Source organism: Pteropus medius, unplaced genomic scaffold (genome assembly GCF_902729225.1).
Source record: "Pteropus medius unplaced genomic scaffold, Ma_sr-lr_union100, whole genome shotgun sequence".
NCBI classification, from domain to species: domain Eukaryota; kingdom Metazoa; phylum Chordata; class Mammalia; order Chiroptera; family Pteropodidae; genus Pteropus; species Pteropus medius.
In genome coordinates, this window is record NW_024350924.1 from 9,188,447 (window position 1) to 9,211,992 (window position 23,546).

The 23,546-nt window shown below is 47.3% G+C and overlaps 1 protein-coding gene across 1 annotated transcript in view; it reads left to right on the plus strand.

The window, feature by feature from the left end:
- The window catches only part of LOC120585109 (3 beta-hydroxysteroid dehydrogenase/Delta 5-->4-isomerase-like), a 176,232-nt gene that overhangs the window by 46,453 nt on the left and 106,233 nt on the right, over positions 1–23,546 (plus strand). The window contains exon 7 of the mRNA XM_039841333.1: positions 1,528–1,716. The gene's annotated coding sequence lies outside the window, so the exon portion shown is untranslated. The remainder of the gene's footprint in view (positions 1–1,527; positions 1,717–23,546) is intronic.

Below are 23,546 nucleotides of genomic sequence, written 5' to 3' on the forward strand. Positions count from 1 at the left end.
TTTGTCCCCGAAGAGCACTGAAAGTTGAAGCTGTTTGACTAGCCGTGTTCCGTTCACTGCCACGGGCTGGGAACTGACAGAGCCAGGTTGGCCGGCTAAGTGGGCTGGGGCTCAGGGCAGGGCGTCAGCTCACGAGGGCGGTATCCAGTAGGAAGTAGAGGCAGAATCTCGGTCACACATACCAGGCTGTCTGATGGGAGAGAGGGGTAGCTCTGGCTTGTCAAGCTCAACACCAAGCCCTGCAGAAATGGTGCAGATATACAGCAAAAGACCCCGGTTCCGGATCGGGGTCTGAGCCCCTAGAAAAACAGTAGTCTTTGTCAGACTGTCTTCAAAACTGGGAGGGGCTGTGCTCGGCGGGAACCTGGAGAGGAAGAACTCTGCCTTTACAAGTCACGAGTCAAAGGAGCAGCACCTTCTGTGCAAACAGAAGAAGGTTTAAAATTAGCACCTAGGAGATAATTCTTTAAAATAAATGTCTGGTTTGTGTTGTTCTAAGTTTTCTTTTAGAGTCCTTTGTAATGCGTGACTAGATTCTCTCAAGCCATCACATGCACTGGAAACTTTTTCCCGAAGAAACAGAGATATCAGAGTGAAATCAGGTACATGAGAGACAGCAGGAATTCGGAGCGCACTTTAACCCGGTGTGCCGGGTGTCTGGCCTGCCCTTGCAGAGTCCCTTGCTCTCTGAGAAGTAGGATTAACATACAGGAAATTGCAGAGACCCGTGCGAGCCAGGTGGTGAGTGCCACAGGGATTCAGAGGGACGAGTGATGGATGAGGTTCGTGGTCACAGGGAAACGCACAGAGGCTCCAAGGACAAAAGGGTATACTCGGCGGGGAAAGAATGAGAGTGACAATAATTAGACACAGGGTGCTCACGGGACACTGGCGAGGTGGTCGCCAGCAGAGGGAGGACAGAGTGGGGACAGAGAGGAAAGAAAGGACGGGTGTTTTGGTTTTTAAGCTTTGACCTTATCCAGTCCAGAAGACCCACTGGAGCTTCAGAAAGGTCTCCAACCACGTCTGAGGCTTCAGATGCACTCGAAGGCCAAGTTAAGGAAGCCAAGTGATTTTATTTAGTGTTCAGGTCTGGTCGTTAAATCTAGGTTTGTAAAACAAAGTGGCTTTGACCTCGAATTTGGTTGAGGTTGGCCAACCTTTTACATTTATCCCCTGAAATTTCCATATCGCTCTGTCTTTAACAACAGCCACAGCAAGAACAATAATACTGATGATAAGCGCACTCTTACTTCATGTGCCAGGCACTGTTTTAATCTCATTCAGTGTATTAATTCGTTTAATCCTCACGTCAATTTGATAGAGTAAGTATAGGTATTATTCCCGTTTAATAAGTGAGGAGACCAGGGCCCAGACGGTTCCTGCTTTGCACCGACACTACCATCTCAGCCTCTCAGAAGTTACCAACAAGGTAACAAGGTGACCCCAGTGTGTTATAATGGCAAGGCCCAGCTCACAGGTGCTTGGTTTGGTTTTGCTTTTAATTCTTATTACACTTGTTCTTAGGAACTTCGCATCATCTTGGAGGAGGTATTTGCCACTGGTGCCTGGTCAAGCATCGCTTCCTTCCTGGCGTGGTTGGGGATTTGGGTTGGTGAGCTGCAGAGCCGCCGACTTCCTGCACCGGACTTCCCATTCCACAAACTGGGATCGGCTCCACTTCCGGGTGCTGCTTACCTGGGCACACTCTGCAAGGTAAGGCTTCAAACTACATCTGCTCTTTGACCAGAAGATGTGAAACTTGAGTTACCATACTTAACAATTCTCTTCATGTAATTTTATCAGATTTTAAAGAATTTCAGTTTCTCGAATTCATTGTGTGTTGACTATGACCAAAGCATGGTAGCTGCTGTCTGGGATTCAGTGATGAATCAGAAAATGATTCTGGCTTCATTTACCATGCTCTGGGGGTGGGGGGCAGATAATTGTAACACAAATAATTGTAAGACAAATAATTGTAACACAAAGCCAGGCGAACAGCAGAGAGTCAGAACTAGACTTGATTCTGGTGTCCACTACATATAGGAGTTACAGGCTGTGTTGTTACTTAACTACACTGAGCCTAGTTTGCTAATTTATGCAACAGAAAGAGTAAGAATTTATCTAACAGGATCGTCATGATGATTAAATTAAATATTTTGATAAGTACATTGTAGAAATGCTGAGAGGTGCTATACAAATATTCATTACTGTGATTCAGATATAATCAGTGCTCCACTAGAAATTTTATGAATTTAGGAAGGAGAGAGGGAGCTTTCTAGTGGGAGTGTGTATTAACTTTGGTTGTAGATAAGTCACTCTTCCTGTTCGGTCGTGTTCTAGTCATTTTTCACTTTCTCTTTTGGAATGTAGAGCTTCCGTGGTTGAAAATCACCCTCATGTAGAGAACAAATGGAAAGGCCGAGGAAGGAAAGGCATGGGGCTGGGGCGAAGAGAATGAATGCCGTTTGTGAATGATTGGTAGAGTGTACGTTCAGTTACGGAAATATACACCCGTGCTCACCCACCGTGTGTTCACATCAGCTATTAATCTGGGAATGTTCTAAATAAAGCTTTGAAGTATACCCTCTCTTTGGTAGGAACAGTGAGCCACAAATATTATCTATCCCTAATTATCCTCTTCCTTTAATTATGTCTGATCTTCCAATATAGGATCAGGCATCCACCCACATCTGGATCTCTTCTTATAATCGTTTATATTCATTCATTTTTTTTTTTCATTCAATACATAGTTGAGAATTTGCTATATGTCAGGCACTGTACCAGGCACTGAGGCTTCAGACGTGGATAAGACACAGCCCCTGAGCTTACAGCATTTATAGCCTCATGGAAGATGCAAATGGGCAATTTCAAAACGATGCGTTACGTTAGGTGCACTCACAGGGAAGGCAACGGTGCTCTGGAGCCTGGCTGTAAAAAGAGTGCCTGACACAGCCTGGGGACAAGGAAGGAAAGCTTCTCAGAGAAGGCGGCGGGTGCAGGTAAACTGGGTATCGGGGAGCCTGCTCACACAGACACCTGCCTCTCTGAATGGTCTTGCAGGCTTTGCACCTTTTGGGCTATTCAATGCCAACTGATGTCTTGGCCCATTTTGAAAGAGCAGTTTCAGAAATGGAACACAGTAGCTTCGCATTTGTCAGTGAGTGGGACAGGATCGACTTAGCCGAAATTTCTTGTGAGGCATTCAGGCCTGGCAGAAGCTTCGCCGTCATAAAGCCTAATGTCTGTCAGTCCTGTAGATGTGCATTTCACTTATTCCTCACAACTACCTCATGGATAGATCTTATTACTTACTCTCTCTCAGTAGGCGGTGGAGCTGCCCACAGAATGGCAGTGTCCACGCCCTCAGGGCAAAAACATGTTAAATCAGGTAATCAGAGGAAATTAGGAAACTAATTTGCAACCAAAAGTTGAGTTTTTGTTTAAGTTCTGAAATAGGCCCAGTTCTTTGCTTTATTCATATATCCAGGTTTCTACTAGCAAGTAATAAAACAAAAAGGATCCTAAGTCTTATTTCAGGGAGGATATGGTTAGTATAATAACGTGAAAAGTTAGTACAAACATAAAACGTAAAATGGAATATTTGTATGTTTAAAGGTCGATCATTCAGGTTAATGAGACTGGTTAGAATTTGGAACTGTTTAAAATGACCAAAAGACATTCTTTCTGAACCAATTCCGAACCAATTCTATGGTGGCTCGACATTTTTGGAACTTTCAAAAAGTTTAGTTCGGTAAACCATATCGAGCACCTGCTATGTGCTGGACAGATGCTGAGGATGCGAACGCGGAAAAGCTTCTGTTCCCGACGCCGTTGCAGTCGCTCTCACTTGAAGCAGGAGCATCCTTTAAGGAAGCCTGGCGGGCAGGGGAAGCAAAGGAATAGCTCTGCCGGGCGTGGGGCTAACGGGAAAGCGACAGTTGAGGGGGACCTTGAAAATTTCACGGGACTTCACTGGACTAGAAGAGGGAGCAGGATGCTCTTAGGACAGGAAGGGTGGGAAAACCCGCAGAGGCGTGCGGAAGCGTGGTGTGTCTGGGCTACACGAGGCTGGAAAGGGGGGTCTGGAACCAAACCGCGAAGGGCCTTCAACAGCCATGGTGCAGCGACCTCATCCTATGCAGCGGTGGGAGGAGGGCAGGGAATCAGGTAATGAAATGGGCTGTCGGTTCCTGAAATGGCTGCTACAGAACTTTCTTCTGATGAGTGCGTCGAAAAGTGTAACAGATTTTAGAGTCATGGGGCCCGGGTTTGAATCCCACATCTGTCCATGACAAGTCATGTGACCTTGACCAGTTTATGTAACCTCAACCGTAAAAGGAGGCTAATAAGTATATCGGTCTTACAAGGTTGCTATGGGAACAGAAGAAGGCAGTATCAGTGAAAAACAGTTTCTGTCCTGTAAAACACCGTGTAAATGTTAATTACTAATATTGTTATTTGTTGCCCAGAAGAGGATGTGTTATAGAGAATTCTTGGTTTTCAGCAGTGTAAACACCTCTGGTTTCCTTTTCACGTGTCATGAAACCCGTTATTAGATATGACGCTTCTAAATTTGCCATACAGCCTAGCCTATCCGAGAGCAAAGGGGAACCAGCATTTCTGAGTACCGTGCCAAACACTTGGCAAGTACCGTCTCATTTAATCTTCACTCAAACACTCTGAGGTCGTTATTGTCCCTGTTCTACAAATGAGAGTCATTTAACTCATCTGCATCAGTTAAGAAGATCCGGTCGAGTTAGTCAGCTTCGTCAGGAATACTTAGACAAGGAGGCACTGGCGAGGGCGGGCTGGGTTTGGAGGGAGTCGGCATGCGGACGGGGCATTGGGGGCTGGAGGGCAGGAAGCAGAGAAGGACGCCTCGGCATTCCTTCGTCACTGCAGAGCGCTTCGTGAGGGAGGATTCCCCACTCGGGATCAATGAGTGGTTCTCAGCCGGTATTCTTTAAAGCACAGAAAAGTGTGGAAACAATCACACCGTGGCGGGGAGGGGGTCGCCATGTGGCCCTTGGCGTGCCGAGGCCAGAGAATGAAAGCCGCCCTCGAGAGCTTGAGGCAGGGGGAGGGGAAGAGAAACAGCTGCGAGCATCTCTGGACAGAAGCCACCTGCAAGATACACACTCAGGGCGAGAGAGAGAGAAGGAGCAGGAAGCAGCACATTTCCCCTCATTTCACTTTTGAAAACATAATAGTCTTAAAAAACGTTCAGGAACTGGTTCACACTGTACAAGCGTTTGTTTGTAGCAAACGGATGAATAAGTCAGGCTTTAACCTAAAAAGTATAAGCCTCCACCTTTACGGTTCCCTGTCTCATCACTGTGGGTTTGACGGTACACAGTAGACAGAGCTTAATACTCTAGCAGACGGTGGCGTTCCACCGAATTCGACTTGTCTGGGATCTGACGAAGCTGAGCAGGCCGATCCAAAGATGGAAATAGAGCTTGTGTACCGCTCTCTGGGTTCTGCGTGGGCCACAGGCTTGTTGGTCTGTAAAGCAACCGAGATGACAGGACCATGTGCTGGGAAACTAAATTAGAAGAAACGTGGCAATGGGGAGGTAGCCGCCCCGTCACGCTGCGTGTGGCCTCGGTCTTTCTGAGTCTTCGTTTCCTCATCTGATAAATGAAGATCACAGTAATACCCACCTCATAGGCTCGTTGGAAAATAAGACTCCCAAGGGCATGTAACAGGACTTGACCTATAGTGCTAGATTCCAAGCAAGTCAGCGCCGGTTCCCTTTCTCTGGAAGACCCACGGGCCCCACCGCGTGCTCCGGAGAAGCATCTGACTGCGTGTGGAAATGTTCTCCGTGTCATCTAAGGCAGATGGGGCATGGGCAGTTGGGTCTAAGTTTTCTCTTCCTCCAACCCCACAGGACAAAATTTAGGAGGATGGATATTTTGTGTTTCTTGCCGTATCGGAGAGTTGGTGGTGGTGGCAGGCTGGGGGTGGGGTGGGCGTGATGGCTATTTTGGTGTGTCTGTCGATCATATGCTAGATGGTTACCAGGCAGCTGAAACAGCTCTGTTTTCTGGCCTGGTTTACTTATTGCTGGCCTATCGAGAGACAGCCTCAGAGAGGTTTCCCCAAAGAAACTCAGCAGTGAGTGTCCCCTCCACTTGGATATCGTGCTAGGCGCTTTCAGATGCACCTCCTCATTTGAGCCTCCACTGGGAAGTTATCTTCACTGAAAGGAAGCAAAGTCTACAACCGAAGGAGACTAATGTGCCTGGAGATTTGACAGTGTCTGCATTGCAGTCAGTGTCTGTATTCTGAGACGATAGATAAATACTGAGCCAGAGTTACTTGTGAGCTGGCGGAAGGGGAAGGAAGGGAGAGTAAGGACGGAGTCTATCAGTATTGATTTAAGATCCTCATCGCTTCTGCTGTGCGCATCTCTGCAGCATTCCCGGGCAACCTCTGGAGGTTCCCGGCACCCACAGAATCTCTCTTCAGCTCAGGAGGCAAACCCCAGGCCTCTGCACGCCAGTGCAGACAGCTGCTCACGAAAGAGACTGTTTCAGAATTAACTCCATCTCGTTGCCAAACAGACGTGCCCAGGTTGGCCACGATGAGTCTCTAGGGAAGAGGCAGGTCGTGGGATGATTCACAGGGATGTCGTTTCTTTACATTGTTGCTTCTCTTACGGTGATAAACCACCTCTACTTAAATACCTGCCATCCACAGACCAGCATCTTACGTGCATCATTTTATTTAATTCTCATAACGACTGTGAAGTAACTATTATCACTCCCATCTTGTGGAGAAAAGAGTTCAAGGTGGTTAAGAGACTCGCTCTAGATCACAGTAAATGGCAAAGTGGCGACACACAGTGCTGTCTTTTTTAATACTCAAGCATGTGGTCTTTCCGCCTCACCATAGAGTCGCTCAGATGATTAATCCCTACCTTGAAATGGAGCATCAAGCCTGGGCTCTGGGGTTTAAAGTCTGCTGTTCCCCTAAATGAAGCTCTTCCTCTGTGAAGTTGACTTTCATCCCTAAATCTCTACACAGAGATAAATTTATGGATCAAGACAGGGAAGATGACCTCTCCCGCTGGACTGAGCTCTGACGCGTTCCTCCCCCTCCGTCAGGGATGCTGCCAAGACTGTCGATGCTTCTCCTTCCTGTGCTTCCTGTTGTCACTGCTCGCCATCTGAGCCCACTGTCACGCCCTGCTGTATTATTTCAGTGGTTCCCTTCCTGACATCTCCCGGCCTCCAGGCTTTCGCCATTCTAGATCCTGCCGCTGTATCAATCTTCCCTAAACGCTCTGTAAATGTCAGTTCTCATTCAGAAACATTCCACTGATGTGATGCAGCCATTTAGGCTCATGTTGGAGGAGAACAGTTAATGACATGATATGGAAAAAATGTTCACAGCATGTTCATTAAATGGAAGAAAAAAAAGATTACAAACTGCACCAAATGTTAGTATTGTGTGGTGGAATTATGGACGACTTTATCTTCTTTTTGCTCTTAAAAGTTAAGAGTTCCTTAATTTTCGTGCGGTAAATATTATTGTAATAAGACAAAAAAGTAGAAGTTACTGTGAAAAAACATTGAAAAATACTGTAAAATAGAACAATAATGAGAGTCCATTTTTCACCATTTGATTAGCAAAAACAAAAGCAAAGGAGTTAGAATAGCCCGTGTTTGCAGGGGCCAGGAAAAGGTTATACTCCTGTACCGTAGGTGGGGACATAAACTGATAGAATCTTTGTGAAAGATAACGTGCAGCATTCATCCAAGTGAGAAATTTGCATCAGCTCTAACCCAACAACTCTAATTTTAGGAATCTGTTGTATAGAAACCCGGTTCTCAAAGTTTGATCTAGACCAGCAGCAGCAGCAGCAGCTTCACTTGAGAACTTGTAAAAATGCACATTCTCAGGCCCCACCCCTGACTTACTAACTCAGAAACTCTGGGACTGATGGTGTCCAGGAATCGGTGTTTTAACAAGACCCCTGGGTGATTCTGAAACACACTTAGATTTGAGAGCCATTGCTACAGAAATACCTTACCTAAGGAAGTGTCTTTGTGTGATCAAAGGCACAAGAGTAACTGTACAGTAATAGAAATCACTACCTTCTTTGTGATGTGAAATTGTAAACAACCTAGTCATTAGGGAAATTGCTAAATAGATTATACTAATTGATCCTATGAAACACCATGTACTGGTTAAAAAATATTAGTGTGGGAAGGTCACTAGTACATATGGCGTAGTAAAAACAATTTGCAGAAACAGATGTCTACAAAATTATTAACTGCAGTCAAAATATCCTTTATGTATTTGTGCTATGATTTTTCAAACAATAAATTTATTACTTATGTTAAAATAAAACCCTCCCATTGGCTCCTATAAGGTAGAATTCAGACTGAGGCTGGTAACGAAGGTCCTTCATGATCTGCCTCAGTCCTGATCCCCCAGCTCTGAGCCCCCTTACCCCAAGAAACGGTTTTTATCAAACTGTTCTGAGAATGGCCCAGTACTTGGTCTTTTTTTCCATTTTGTGGTTGAGGAAGCTGAGAAGTGTGAAAGTTGAGTGATGACTTGCCCGTGGTCACACGGCAGCGTTTGTACCCTGGCCATTTGCCACGTTCCAACTCAAAGGCTTGTTCCGGTCCTCCACCCTGGTTGGCTGGTTTGCCTGCCCCGCCTCCCCGAGACAGCCGGGAAAACACTTCTTTGCCTCTGTCCATGCCACTTTCCTTTCTTAAAAACGCTCCGAATCAAGCTTCGCGTCCGCCGTGATGCCTCTCCCGGCAGCCCTGGTCGTGGGGGCTGTCCTGAGCCATGCACACACCGTGTCGTCAGAGCCCCCCATCAGAGGCTGAGCCCCCCTCGCCTGTTCTGCTCTGCAGCACTTCCGGTCCGCTCCCCTCGGAGACTCACACCTTGGGGCAGGGGCTGCTCTGGGTTTTTTGTTTGCAGCATTTGGTCCACAATCAATGGCTGTAAGTTGATGAAAATGATGATAGATTTGTACTAACACATATTTGCAATCCACACGTCAAAAATTTGACATACATTGCAGCGGTGACAGCGATCGGACAAGCAGGCCCCCCACCCCATCCGTGGAATTTAGGAGTTGGGTTAGGGATGCAAATGAGACTTCTCTAGGTCTATCTTTTCATGTGGTCTTGACTCCTGAGTTACATAAATATTTAACTTATTCACACAATAAAATTAAATGTGAAAAAATGAAATATAAAACAAACCTTAAAACTGAATTCAAACAGAAAGAAATGAATCGAGCTGTATATCAAATTCATAACCTAATCACACAGAGAAAGACATTCAAGTAAAATTCTACGTGCACTTTCTCTGTGGGAAATGTTCTAGAGATGAAAAGAACGTCAAGGAAATTTTAATTTCACTTAGTTGGTTATTTCATAATAATAAAATGCTTTTGGAATTCCAAAACTTTTCTGTGCATATTGTTAGCAAATAACTAAATATATTGATGTCATCATGTAGGCAGAATAATGTCCCCCTTCCCAAAACATCCACACCTGGGACCTGTAAATATGTTATATTACATGGCAGAAGTAACTTCGCAGATAGAATTAAGGTTACCGTAATTTAGGGAGATTATCCCACGTTATCGGAGTGGGCCCGGTGAAATCCCATGGGCTCTTAAACGTGGACGAGAAAGGCAGAAGAGCAGGTAAGAGATGCAGCCGGGCACGGGGAGGCAGGGGAGAGCCAGATCACGAGGCGGACTCCACCCGCCGTCGCTCGATTTGAAGGTAGAATGAGGGGGCCGTGAGCCGCAGCGTGCCAGGGGCCTCCAGAAGTTGGGATCCGCTCCCAGCTGACAGTCAGGGAAACAGGGACCTTGGTCCCCCAGCCACAAGGTGCTGAATACTGCCAACACCCCAAATGAGCAAGAAAGCACCTTCTCCCCTGAAAAATCCAGAAAGCAACGAAGCCCTGCCGACACCTCGATTTTTGCCTGATACCTTGAGTGAGATCCGTACCAGACTTATACGGAAATGTAAGACGATGAATACGTGTTGTTTTAAGATGCTGAGTTTGTGGTGATTTGTCATTGTAGTGTATTAGTTTGCCAGGGCTGCCATAGTGAAGTACCACATACTAGATGGCCGGAAACCTGTTCTCTCACAGCTCGGCCCGAAATCAAGGTGCCGGCAAGGCTGGTTTCTTCCGAGGGCTGCGAGAGAAGGACCTGCCCGAGGCCTCTCTCCTTGGCCTGTGGATGACCGTCGTCCCCTGTTTTCACGTCGTCTCTGTGTCCAAACTTCCCCTTTAAATAAAGACACCAGTCGTATTGGATTAGAGCCCCCTAGATGACTTCACGTTAACTCGATTACCTCTGTAAAGACCCTGTCTCTACGTAAGATCCCATTCTGGGGTCCTGGGGGCGGGTGAATTATATATATAGCTTGTGTGTGTGTGTGTGTGTGTAGCGTATTATGTATATGTAGTATATACATATATGTGTGTATGTAGACTATATACATATGTGTGTATGTAGAGTATACACATGTGCATGTATACATAGTATGTACATACATGTGTGCACATTGCATGCACACTTATATGTAGTATATACATGTGTGTATGCGTATATGTAGTGTGTGCATCTATGCATATATCATACATACCTATACGTGTGTGTATACCTGGTATACACGTACATATACAGTGTATACATATATGTGTATATATGGGCATATACACAAATATATATTATTTATTATTTTTTTATACATTACCCCCGAATCACGGACCTAAAAGCAAGAACGTCACTGCGGCCGTGAGCACACCTAGCCCCCAGATCTTGATTTCCCTGATTTCTAATATCATTTCCCGCTAAAGACATCAGGGCTCTTTGAAGAAATAGCTGCCGCTGGCCCCGCGCGGGACCAACCCAAGTGAGCCCGAGGAGTCTCGTTGTACCAGGGAGAAAGGAAACACTTAAAGATTAATGAGATCGTGTCCGAAGGACACAGAATCCTGCTTGCAGGGATTCCCACTGGCCCAGTTTGGGATAATTTGAACATCAAAAAGAAAATGACCGTAATGGATGATAATCCATTGAAGTTTTTTGAAAAAGTCCATGAGTCTATAATTATACTCAAAAGCGGGGAGGGAGTAGTTTTCAAGAAAAAAATTCCATGTAATAAATGTAAGAGAGGGAACATTAGGGAATCACAGTATTTCAGCCCCTCATGTAATAATGGACCCAGGCAAGGGTCAGCAACAGATGCTAGACACTGAGCAAAAAGTTTAGGTGACACGATATTCACACTCCATCAGGATATCTCCCCACAAGTTATTTATTAATTACAAAGGGGGAAGGTTGTTTTTTTAAAAAATGGAGAGACTTGGCGGTTAGTGCTTTAACTCAGTGTTAGCATCACCAATAGTGGGATCACCTCACATTATTTGAGCCTTTTGATATGAGGCCCACCTGATATAAGGTACACCTTTGAATTACTTTTGCCAAGAAGTATTTAACTTGAATCTAATCTTGAGAAACAACCATATAAATCTAGAATGTGATACATTTTATAGGCAATTGACCTGGACTCTTCAAAAAAATCAATGTCATTTAAAAATCTCAAGTCAGAGGGATCATTCTAGATGAAAAGAAACTCAAGAAAACACCGTATATAATATGCAATCTTTACTGGCTTCTCAATTTTTTAAAATACTCTAAAAGACTTTTGGGAAATATATATTAGATAATATTATAAAATGCGTTGCAAATTTTTTCTTAAGTGTGATAATGTTATGAGTAGTTTGAGAATGTCCTTCTTCTTAGGAGACACATATTGAAGTTATTTGGTTCAGTGCCACTGTATCTGCAAGTTATTGAAAATAGTTTAGAAAAAATAATGTGTACTGGAACTGGCTCTTACCAGCTTCTGAGAGCAGAGAAATATTTCAGAAATTTTGCAAGCCATTTGTTAAACTCTTGGCTTAAAATTAGCTTGAAGGTAGCCATGGCGGGAGTTTTTACTCCACAGAAATTGGCAAATACAGCAAATGAGGGCTTTTCCCCACCCTAGAAACCCGATTTATCGACACACCACTGTATATGGAATTAAATGTTAGTCATTGGCAAAGCAATTCAAGTTCGACTTGTGTTTAGTATGGTATTCTTTCAACCTTTGTGTGCAGCTTTTAAATTTTTTCCAAGTAAAAAGTGAGGACAAAGAGAAAATAAAAAGACCTTTCTTCCCGGAACCCTGAACGCACAGAGAGAAGGAAGGATGTTTCGGGGGCAGGGGCACTTGGGAAGCTACCAGGTGAGACTGAGAAGTGACCACCGCTCCAAGTGTGCTGCTGGGGAGCCTCTGCATGAGGCGGGTCTGGGGACCTCCAGGGAAGGGGACATTTCCCGCCACCCTCAGTGTGCACGGGCCACTTTCCTTCCTTTCCTCTGGGCCTGGAGCGGGGCCTGTGTTAGTGGCCTGCCTGAGCTTACAGGATCCCATAGGAAGCTTCTGGCTCTAACTCCTTCGGACGGAAAGGTCTAAGGCGGCCTGTGGCTTGTGCGGTAACTAAGGCGCTGTGAGTGGCCCTCCCTGCTCTTCTTCATTTTCCTTTTCATCGTCCTTCTATCACTTATTCCCTGTCCATTTACTCCTTCACCTCCTCTGCTCTCTCTCCGTGCTACCGCTTTCGTCACGAGTGCCCTCCCCACAGCTCTGCCCAGCCCAGCCACACCCTAGCCACCCTTCTAGAAGACTCTCCCCGCCCAGGATAGCCCCTGCCCTCTTTACCATGCTCCCTGCTGCTGCTGTCCCTATTGCCTCGTGTCATATGCTGTTCCAGGACCGAGGCGTGTGGCTGATTTTTTAATCGCTCTGTTAGCTCTCCGTTTTATTCCATTTGTCCCAGGCCTGCCCGTGCTCTCCTTCGCTTCTTTCCCCTTCTTTTCTCCCTCTCCTGGGCCCTCCCAGGCTGACGGTGTGTCTGGCCACGATTCTCAGCCTCTTCTCAGCACCAGGGCTTCTGGAACTTTCACACGCCTAGTTCCACGCCAAGAAGGAGAGCGCGCTCCCAGAACAAAGATCACCGTCCTCGGTCAGGCCCAGCTTCCCAGCTCCACGAGGAAGCGGTGTCGGGTGGCCGGGGCTCTCGGACATCTGCCTCACATTTTTTTCTCTCCCACCCCCTCCACCCACCAGCACCACCACCGCCCCCTTGAATTCTCTGGACTGATTCTTGTGATAAAATCTCACACAGTTTCTCAACCTATATGCAAACCAGGTAGGATGGACAGCTAAAGAAAGATGCACGTTGCCTGGGCCCAAAGCTGTCTATTCTCCCTCTGAGGAAGAACCTTTGAGCTCCGTGACTGTGCCTGGAAGCCACGGCCCTTGTGCTGGATGCTGCCCCAGCCCAGGCAAGCACCTGACCCCTGCTGATGTGCGGGGCTGTCAGCAGCAGAGAGCTGGGGGAAGGACACCAGTGCCCCGATCACGCCGGTGATCCAGTGATTTGTGTCCTCCGAGGGGATCAGGGTGTCATGCTGCCAAATGCAGGGCAAACGAAACCGATTTACCAATGTCGAGGAACCAACGTATGAAATCGGACCGTGGGGAGAGGGGCGCCGGCCCGACCCCCACTTCCGCTCTCAGGCAGGCGCGTGGACAGAGGGTTCTGCCTCCTGCAGGAGGACGTTGCTATTGTAACCGTATGTGACAGTGACAACGGGTGCTCCTGGCCAGAGCTTCAAAGGGCTGGGGGTAATGCGCCCCGCCACGCCCAGCCTGGCTGTGATGCCTCCGCCTGCAGCTCCAGGCCATAGAGAGCGTAGGGCAGGAAGGCGGGGAGTTGGGCTCGGCTGCTCACTGCCGGGAGCGGGTAGGAAAGGAGGCGTAAGACGGCTCTGCGTTCACAGCGTCTCTCGATTTCTAAACGGTACGACGGTCACAGCCCTTTCCTGTCGATGGCCTCAGCTCGGTCCCGCGGTGTTTCAGGGGACCTTGCTCCTTCTCTCCAGCGGAGACGGTTCCTTCAGAGCAGAGGGCGTTTTCATGTGCCCCGGCGTCACCGACTGCTCTCAAGCAGGTGACCGAGTTAAAGAAGACGTTAGCAGACCGTTCCTTAAAGGATCGTGTGGCGTGTCATCGTAATACGTTATCTCACTCAGCGCCCACACACATGCCCTTGTGATGTAGGTGCTGGCAGTCTCGATTTTCAGTTGAGGAAGCGGAGCTCAGAGAGCTAATGAATCTACCCAAGGCGATAGGTTTAAGTGGACAGGGTTCGAACCCCTGTCTGTGTAACTGTGTTCTTCACCACCCAAGTTCGAGGAGTAAACATCCCACAAAATCTGGGGGTAATCTGGTGGGATCTTGGGAAGTCTCGTATTTCAGATTACCAATTGTCAAAGAATTGGTTTACCATAAAAACAATAAACACGCATTTCACAAGAGCATAAATAAATCTTTATGGCAATTTAGAGAAATTTAGACGCTTACAAGATGCCAGGCTTTGGGGGGTTAGCATCATCATTGTACAAGACGTGGGGATGGGAGGCGAGAGCTGGTTATTTTGGATCTCTAGCTATTTAGACTCTGGTTGAATGTCACTTATTTTGTAATGTGTTGCCACGTGTTATGACTCAGCAGTAAAGGCAAGGCAGTGTCTAGCAGGGAAGTCTGATTAGTACGTTTTGAATTAGTATCTCGTTAATAAGTGTTTTATGAAAGCCTGACGCTTGTCAACTGAAATGGCCTTTTTAGCTGATTATGGACACGATTCTTCGAAGATGCTGATGGAGTCCCCGTGCCCAAATGCTATTAAACCCACAAGTTTATTTCTTCTGGAGCTGTGCGGGACACGTCAGGGTCGTGTTCGGATTGGCGCGATGTGCCTAAGGAGAGGAGCCGCCTTCCACTTCCGGGAGCGTTGTCTCCTCCTCCTGCATCCAGTGATGGTTTAACTGGTCCTGCGGCTGCTGTGTGCCACGAGGCAGGAGCAGATGGGAGGCGGGTCAATTCCAGCATTGCTGAGATCTGGGAGGAAAGTTCAGTCTTCATTTTGAATGAAAATCCAGTCCAGTTCCCCTTGTGATTTCCGGACCTAGAAGAGTGTTCATTTCTTCCTTTCTCTCCTGTAAGCCATAACTTCCCCGAATCTTATGAAGCATATAAATCATTAAAAAAAAAAAAAAAAAAAAAGACAAAAGAAAAATGAATCCATAAGCGACTGAAGTTATACTTACGAGAGTTGAATTAGTAAAATTCACAGTCAATGGCAGTGATCAGCCATGGAGTATAAGAATAAGGGCAACTCCAAAAATAATAATAATGGCAGTCATCATACCACAAAGGATTGACAACGTAGGTGTCAGTCCAACCAAACGTTGAGCGGAAATCCTCCCCAGGAGACATGGCTTAGTAAGAGGAAATGGAAAGAAATATATTCCATTCTACCTGGGAAATGACTGTAAACAGAGAATAAAAAGGAAAATCTGAACCGATCTTAATCTTTTCGAGGCTGAAAGACCCATTTCTGAATGGCTTCGAGCATCGTGGTTCTCTTAATAAAAGTTATCCTGCTGTGGAAGGTCACAGACTGGCTCCTGATTGGCCACTTTTGCTGGGCCCACGCTGTATAGACTCACAGTACTTTTAAAAGTTGTCAGCTACTTCCACATAGAAAAATGTAGGTGTCTAGCTTTTAATTGAAAAATTGGGCAAGCCTGGATGAACCATACTGGCAACAATGGGCTGGAGCTCTGGAGGAGCTCTGGAGGAGCAGCTGCTTCCTCTGGAAAGGCATGCACCCGCCACTTGGCCACAGTCCCCTCTCTTTGTCATCACCTGCTCCCTGACCTGCTTTACTCCTCCGGGTTACATTCCTCGAGCCTCTGTTGGTTTTGGAGTGTGTGACCCACCCTCCCCCACCGTGGGTAAGCTTGCCTTCAGCTACTTGAGCCGAAATTAGCTTCTTAAGACCCTGAACTCTCCTCGATCTGATTCCATGCTCAGCAGGCATCCTTCTGAGAATTTGGCTTCTATGTAATTTGCCTATAAAGAAAGAATGCATTGATCCTCTGCCCTGAGCACCTTGCCCTCGTGCGGAGGTGCGTAGAGTCAATGGAAAAGGGCTTCAGCTTTGGAGTCAGATGGGTCTGGTTCCAATTCCGATGCTATCGCTTACTAGATAAGGTCACCACGAGGCCTCTTGGCACCCTGCCAGTTATCTTCTCCTGGAGATGTTGCCCTCGGTCACCTCGGGCCGCATACCAGAATATTCAAATTGCAAAAACATTTTTATGAGCAAAATCGATAGCCCTAAGTCATAAATGACAGCAGCCCCAAATCCAACCAGCCAACGGACTTGAGTTTCTCTGGAGACAGTAGACATTCCAAAGGGATAGACAGCTACTGATCAGAGACACAAGCTCTGTGACGACTGTCTGTTCCCGAGAGGCAGAGGGGAAATGGGGCTTGGCCATGGGCTTCGAACCGAGGAGGATGGCAGTCAAGTCCTAGTTCTTTCCTTTATTGACCATATGAACTTAAGGAGCCATTAACTGGTCTGAGTCCTCCAAATTCATGCCGTCCCTCTTTACACAAAGAGAAATTCGTGAGCATTCAGTGAAGTAAGAAGGGGAAGACACTCGGTAAACCGTCCGTTGTACGAAATGGTTCATGTCAAAATTCGTATGAGCCCCGGTGAACACGGATGTGGAATGAGCAGGGGAAGAGCCCCGGAAGCCCTGGCCAGAGTAGCCGGCCAGAGTAGCGTTCACAGCCAGAAGATGAGCGCCAGGCTCAGGCACCGTACGTTCAAAGCCTGGACGCACATCGGGTCAGACTCTGGTCTGTGAAATAAGACAGTTCTTATTCAGTGACGGCGAGGGGGAGGGAAAGGGTCGAAAGGGTGTGGGTGAAAGTGGACACTGGAACACAGAAGGCGATTTGGCAGAACCCGTCAAAATTGTAAATGTGCATAGGTGTTGACTCAGCAGTTCGCTTCTAGAAATCTATCCTACGGGAACACGCAGTAAGCCAGAATACCCTTATGAGAGTGTTCAAGGCACAACTGTGTGCACTATAAAATTAGTAGGGGGATGGTTCATTCATTTTGCATGTTCTTACTATGACGCCTCTGTAGCCGTGGACATGAATGTAGTAGATACATATACAGGTGGCCCCGGAACAATGCCGGAGTCAGGGGTGCTGACCCCCGCACAGTCAAAACTCCCTCTATAACTTTTGACTCCCTGAAACTTAACTGCTCATAGCCTACTATTGACCAATGACATAAACAGTCTATCAACACGTATTTTGCATGTTATATGTACGATACGCTGTATTCTTAACAGTAAAGTAAGCTAGAGGAAAGAAAAAGTTATTAGAAAATCATAAGGAAGAGAAAATACGTTTACGGTATTTGTCGAAATAAATCCAAGTAAGTGGACCCGCCCAGTTCAAACCCGTGGTGCTCAGGGTCAGTCGTTCGCGGGAACGGGACGGGCGTCTGTGACGTGTGAGTGAGGAAAGCAAGTGGCGGCGCAGGGCGAGCGGTCTGCCCACGCGTCTCAAACGGAGCCTGCGTGCGTGCTCGGACCTAGAAGAATCCCAAAGGCACACCGATCTGATTGTTCACGTCGCCGTCCGCCGGGAAGCGGGAGTGGAGTGTAAGAAGGGACTTCACTTTTTACTTGATATACTTTTATGTTACTTGGCTATTTTAGTGATCCTCCGTTACTTTTTAAAAACAATTCAAAAAAGGAGACTTAAACCAGTATTTAAGCTAGGGGAAAGAGCATAAAATTGAAGAGCTAAAGCCGAGGGTGGGAGGAAGGCTGAGTAGGAGCAGGGACCGGAGCCCAGAGGACCACATGCCCGAGGGCCCCCCGGGGGTCGTTCCCACCCCCTGACCACCGATGTGCCAGCACCACACCTGTCCCCCTGAACTCGTGGCGCTCTGGTGGCGGAGCCGGCCAGGTCGGCATGGTTGCCGCTCCAGCCACAGTTCCGCCAGCTGTCGTTCTGTTTCTGAAATTGAGGGTTGCAGCCCTGACCTTCAAAATTAAGAGTCGTCCGCACGGCACACGGTTCCGGGGCTTCTCACGGAGGCCGTCCCGCCGCCTGTGAGAATGTAACTGGACTTCACTTCCACGCTCTTTCCATATTAACTCTTCATGTCTTTGCCCTTGGATTTGACCACGGATTCTGCCTCTGCCTCTGCTCCAATCTTGGATCGTCTCTTGTGGTGACTCTACTGTCCAATTCTGGCCAGTTCCGTGACTCGGGTTTTCTTCAGGAGGCTTGAGCATTTTCTTCACTCCTCTTCCAGGACCTAATCCTCTCCCAAGAGCACTTTTAACTCTGTCATCCTCTCTCAGCATTGACGTAGCCAGAAAAGAGGCCAGCGTGGGCCCAAACATGACTACAGAGATGATAACCAAGGCATGATAACTGCCGGTTACTGCAGATGTGGAACACCTAGAACACTTACTGTCTGGGAGGAAGTTGTCCTTCACCTGTGGTTCCTAACGAGAGGGCTGGGAGGTCAGCAGGAATGGTCATGCCTGAGTCATGGTGCTGCTGCCTCTGAGAGCCCCCAGCACTTCAGGAGCAGCTTGCCTAAGGTGGCGAGTGTCCTGTAGGTTATGCCTGTATGGAGGGAGCTGGAAGCCACCGTCTTGAGCCAGTCTCCCCCTCTTAGCTGGCCTGGACGCTGACCTCTCTAAATGACGATCCTTACATTTTCTGTTTCGTGACACAGAACATGTGGGAAGAATCCGGGAGTGGTCTTAGCTCTCTTCTAGCCCCAGAGTGTGAATCAGAACTGTGGCTCCACGTGGTTAGGGACCGTTCTCAGCCTGCTCGGCAAGCAGGCTGGTGTGATCTGTGCGTCGACAAGGGAGATGCTTAGAGAGATAGGGCTTCTCCCAAGGCTGGAGTTGAAACCCAACCTCAATTAAGTTAAGAAATCCTCAATTAAGACTGTCTGGCCCTCCTCACCCTGCCGGCCGTTAAGAGCTGAGACAGGATCTCCTTAGGACCCAGAACAGAAGCATTTTGTAATAAAACTCCTTATACCTTTTCACGTCTCCATGGCTCTTAAAGTAATCCCGTGAAGGGTGATTTTCTCTTTTGAATCCTAGATCTGGATTTCCTGCCAAGAAAACACATTCAACACACAATGCACCCAGAAGCCATAAAGGAATCTAGTATATTACGTTTGAGAACTTTAAAACATTTATATGGCCAAAAAATATCCATTGCCAAAGTCCAAAGACAAATAACACATTGGTAAAAACGTTCAAAACAAACATAATGAATTAAGGGTTAATTTTCTCGCTTCAAAGAGCTTTTCCAAATTAAAAAAAGAGAGCCAGTAAACAAACAGGATGTTCTCAGAAAATGATAAAATACAAATGACCTGAAATATATGAAAAGATGCCCAGCCTCACTGAGAATTTTTAAAATATAATTCCAAACAAAAAGATTTTTTATCCAACAGATAGGCAGACATTAGAAAGTTTGATATATTTGCTATTGGAAAGAAAATATCAAAGTAAGAAAAATTTTTGTACTGTTCGTAGGAATTTGAATTAGTGTCAACTTTTTGGACTACAATTTGGCAATACGTCTCAAAATTTTTAAATATCTTTCAAACCACTCCAAAGAATTTATCCCGGAGATATACTTATAAAAATAGCCTAATATTTAAAAGAAAGAGAGAGAGAAAGAGAGAGAGAGAGAGAGAGAGAGATAAGAATAAAAAAGCCTAAGATAGATGAAGAATTTTAAAATCTGAAAACAACACAAATATTCATCCTTATGAGATTCATTAAATAAAGTTATCTTTTGTCGCTGCCCTGGAATACTGTTTGGCCATTACAAATATTAAAGTAAACACGTGTTGGAATGGACATATCTTCTCACATGAGCGAAGGAAGAGCAGCACATCGAGTATTATCTCATTTCTAAATAAAAAGGATGTGGCGGATGCACGCGTGGGGACGTGTTCACACACAGTTCATCGGGAACGTGTTAACGGTGCGGCAGAAAGTGCTCTTGGGAGGCAGGGGCACGAGATGTTTGCTTTTCTTTATACACCTCCCTATATCATATTTTCCCCCTATGTGTCTACGTTCCTCTTATTCGAATAGAATAAATTAGACAGTTAAAAGCGCAGTGCGGTGCGTCGCGTGGTAAGTGGGGGTGGGGAGGCCTTCCCGGCTCACAGGAGGCCGGGCTTCGACGTTAAGGATGAGAAGTAGTGGATAGAGAGCAGGGTCCGCGTGCTCCTGGTGAGGGAGATGATGGTCTCTGCAAGGGATCGGAGGTAAGAGAAGGCAAGACAGGTTCTGGGAATTTATCAAAGGGGTGGGGCGGGGGGCTCGTTAAAGTGCAGAGTGGTTAAAAAACAAACACACAAAAGGCTGGCTGTGTAGAGGCCCCGACCCTTTTGTCCCAAGGACTTTCGACCCTCTCTTAAAGCAAGGAGAAACCACCGAAGGATTCTAAGAGAAAGAGTGACCTATGAACCCCGTCTTTGGTCCATCGAGAGTAAGAATAATAGCAGAGGCTGTCATGTCGCTTCTAAGGGGCCACAGGAACTGGGACTCCAGAAATTAGGAGGTCCAGATTATTAGTCAGGGATCCAGGAGGACCGAGGGTCACTCTTAGTTGCAAGCGACAGGGCCCTCAAGTTAAACTAACATGTAAGTTGAAAAGGGGATTAATGGAAGGTGTAGACCACGGAAGCTCCAAGAACCTCAGGGACCGGAACCGGGACACTCGAGCCTGTCGGGACGCCCTGTCTTACTTCTTTCCTTCTTTCTAGGTGGTGTTTACCTGGTTTCTTTGACCTGGTAGGTTTCATGGCTGCCGGCAGCCCTTCAGCTCACACATTCCCAACACTTGTTCATTCGTTTACCAGATATCTGTTGAGAACCTTCCGTACCTTGCGCAGTTCTCAGTGCTGGGGATACAGCTCTAAACAAACACAGGCGCTCTATTTTATGACAAAAGAATCAGGTAATGAGCAGCATATAATACGATGTCATTATGATGGTATTATATGATGCTTCTGGAGAAGGAAAAAAGCTCTTCCAAGCTTCAGTTTTTAGAAACTTCAGAGAAGTGTTCTGATTGGATAGGTGTGGGTCCCGTCCCCACGTTTCTACTGTGACGGGCAGCCCTCACTCCGATTCCACGGCTGTCGTTGATGGAGGGGGTCGGGGCAGCAATTCCTGGAAGAAAGAAGGTCCCTTTCCCAGGACAGAAGGAGTTGACCAGGCGGAGACAAAAACCTTTCGTATCTTTCCACCACCATTATATTGGCAATACTGGTTTATCGTTTCGTTATTTCTCAGGCACTCAACAACGCGCTTCCTGGGAATTTAAGGGTAATGGTCTCTGGAGAACCAAAGTCAGAAGAGAACAGAATAGGGCAGAGTTACTGGCTGACCCCGCCCTGCGAGAGGACTCACCGTGTGTGCAGCATCACAGAAGGGGTCGTCTAGGTCCCGAGTAGGCTCGAAGTCCTTGGCAACAGCTTTAAAGATGTGGGCCGCTCGCGTATCGTTTGTTGGTTCATTAATTCATTCATACGCATAAAAGCAAATGGAGTATATTTCATCTCGAGTATATGTCATATGCAAAGCAGATGTTCTCAGCTCTGACAACAAAGGTGCAAAGCGCACCTGTCTGTCACGAAAGAACCCAAAGGTGGAGGGGGAGGCGGGCGTATTAAACGGTCAGAACGCGCTCTGAGTTCTGCAGTGAGCGTAGGACGGGGGAACGGTGCGGGCAGTGCTTACCTCTCGGAGGAACCAGACAAGGCTTTGCAAACGTGGTGACATTTAAAACAGGCCTTAAAAGACAAGAGTTGCTCTGTGGGTAAAGAAGAGGGGGCAGGCGTTCCAGAGGTAGAGGACACGACGAGGGCGCAAAGACACAGAAAGGAGTCAGCGTGCGACAAGAAGGGAAGCCGAGCTAGCGGGCCGCGTGGAGAAGGGACTGGTGGGGAAGTCGGGAGCTGCCCACGCGCCTTTCAGACAACCTCAGACGTGTCAGTCCACTGGTCACAGCTCCTGGAAGACTGACAGGCGGAGACGTGTCACGAGGGAAGCTGCATTTTAGGAAGATTATTCTAGAAGCTGTCAAGGAGGAGAGAAGTCTGCATTTGGCCCTTCGGGAGCTGTTGACACAGTCCTGGCAAGAGGTGCTGAGAAACTAACTCAGCCCAGGGCCCCCGGATCAGAGAGGGCGGGAGAGATCAGAGAAATGACTGCAGAGAGGGTGGAAGGGGACAGGATTTGCGAGTTCCGCCTTCCCCCCAGGCCCTGACACAGGCTCTGGACACACCTTGTTTTATTCACTCTTCACAGCAACCCTGAGTGTGTGCAGTCCCCCTTAAGACACTGAGCAGAAGACTGGCTGACTCAAGATCACAGACGCCTTGAATGGCAAGGCCAGGATGGGAACCACGGCCTCCCGCGCTCTTTCTCCCTACTCGCGTGGAATGAGGACTGGGTGGCGGGGCTTCCATCGTCCCTCCTTTCCCGTGCCTCGTGGGAAGCAGCGTGGACGCCAGCCCTCCCCGCCCCGGGAAGAGTGTATCCCATTAGGTTGCTTCATGCTGAGGGAATGAGGACTTACATCCAGCAGAGTTCGGAGGCCAAGCTCGGGTTTACCTTCTCTAAGTCTATTAGTTTTCTGTGATGGCTGCTATAACAAATTGCCATAAACTCAGTGGCTTAAAACAGTACAGATTTATTATCTCACAGTCCTCTAGTCTGGAAGTTCCACCAGGGTCTCACGGGGCTGAGGTCAAGGTGCCGGCAGGGCCGAGTTCCTTTCCGGAATTCCCTCCTTGCCTCTTCTGGTTTCTAGAACGCCAGGTCGTGGCCCCCTTTCTCCTGCAGTGACACGTCGAGTCCCTCTTACGTCACGTCACTCTGACCTTGTCCTCCACCTGTCTCCTCCACTCTGAGGGACACTTACGACTACGATGGACCCGCCTGAGTGGTCCAGGGTAGCCTTTATTTTAAGATCAAGGGATAGCAACCTCAGGTCCATCTGCAACCTTCACTCCCCTTTGCCATGAAACAGAACACATTCATGGGATTAGGATGCGGGGATCTTTGAGGGGCCGTTAGCCTGCTACCGCGGTTTCTTTCCGTGGTTTTAGATTTGAATCTTGTGCTGGTTCTGGAAATGCACAAGGAGAGGCTCAGGGAAGCATTGGTGAGTAAAGAGTTAACTTAGCCATCCAGGGAGCACAATACCCTCCTGACGGTGTTGAATGTGGTGTAGACCTGAGTTCTGAGAGCTGGGTGGTTGGGGTAGGCGGCTCACATCTTCGAGAAAAGCTCATCAAGCCATGACCAGTGGAAGCCAGGACACCAGTCACCTGGGAAACCAAGTAAACATAAACATACAGCTATCCATCACTGCCATCTGGAAAAAATTGGGTAGTGAGGGTCTTCCTGTTAGACCCTGCTCCAGTATTTATTTGTGTAGCTGGAGGTCCCAGACCAGCCTTTCTGTCAGCGATGCTTC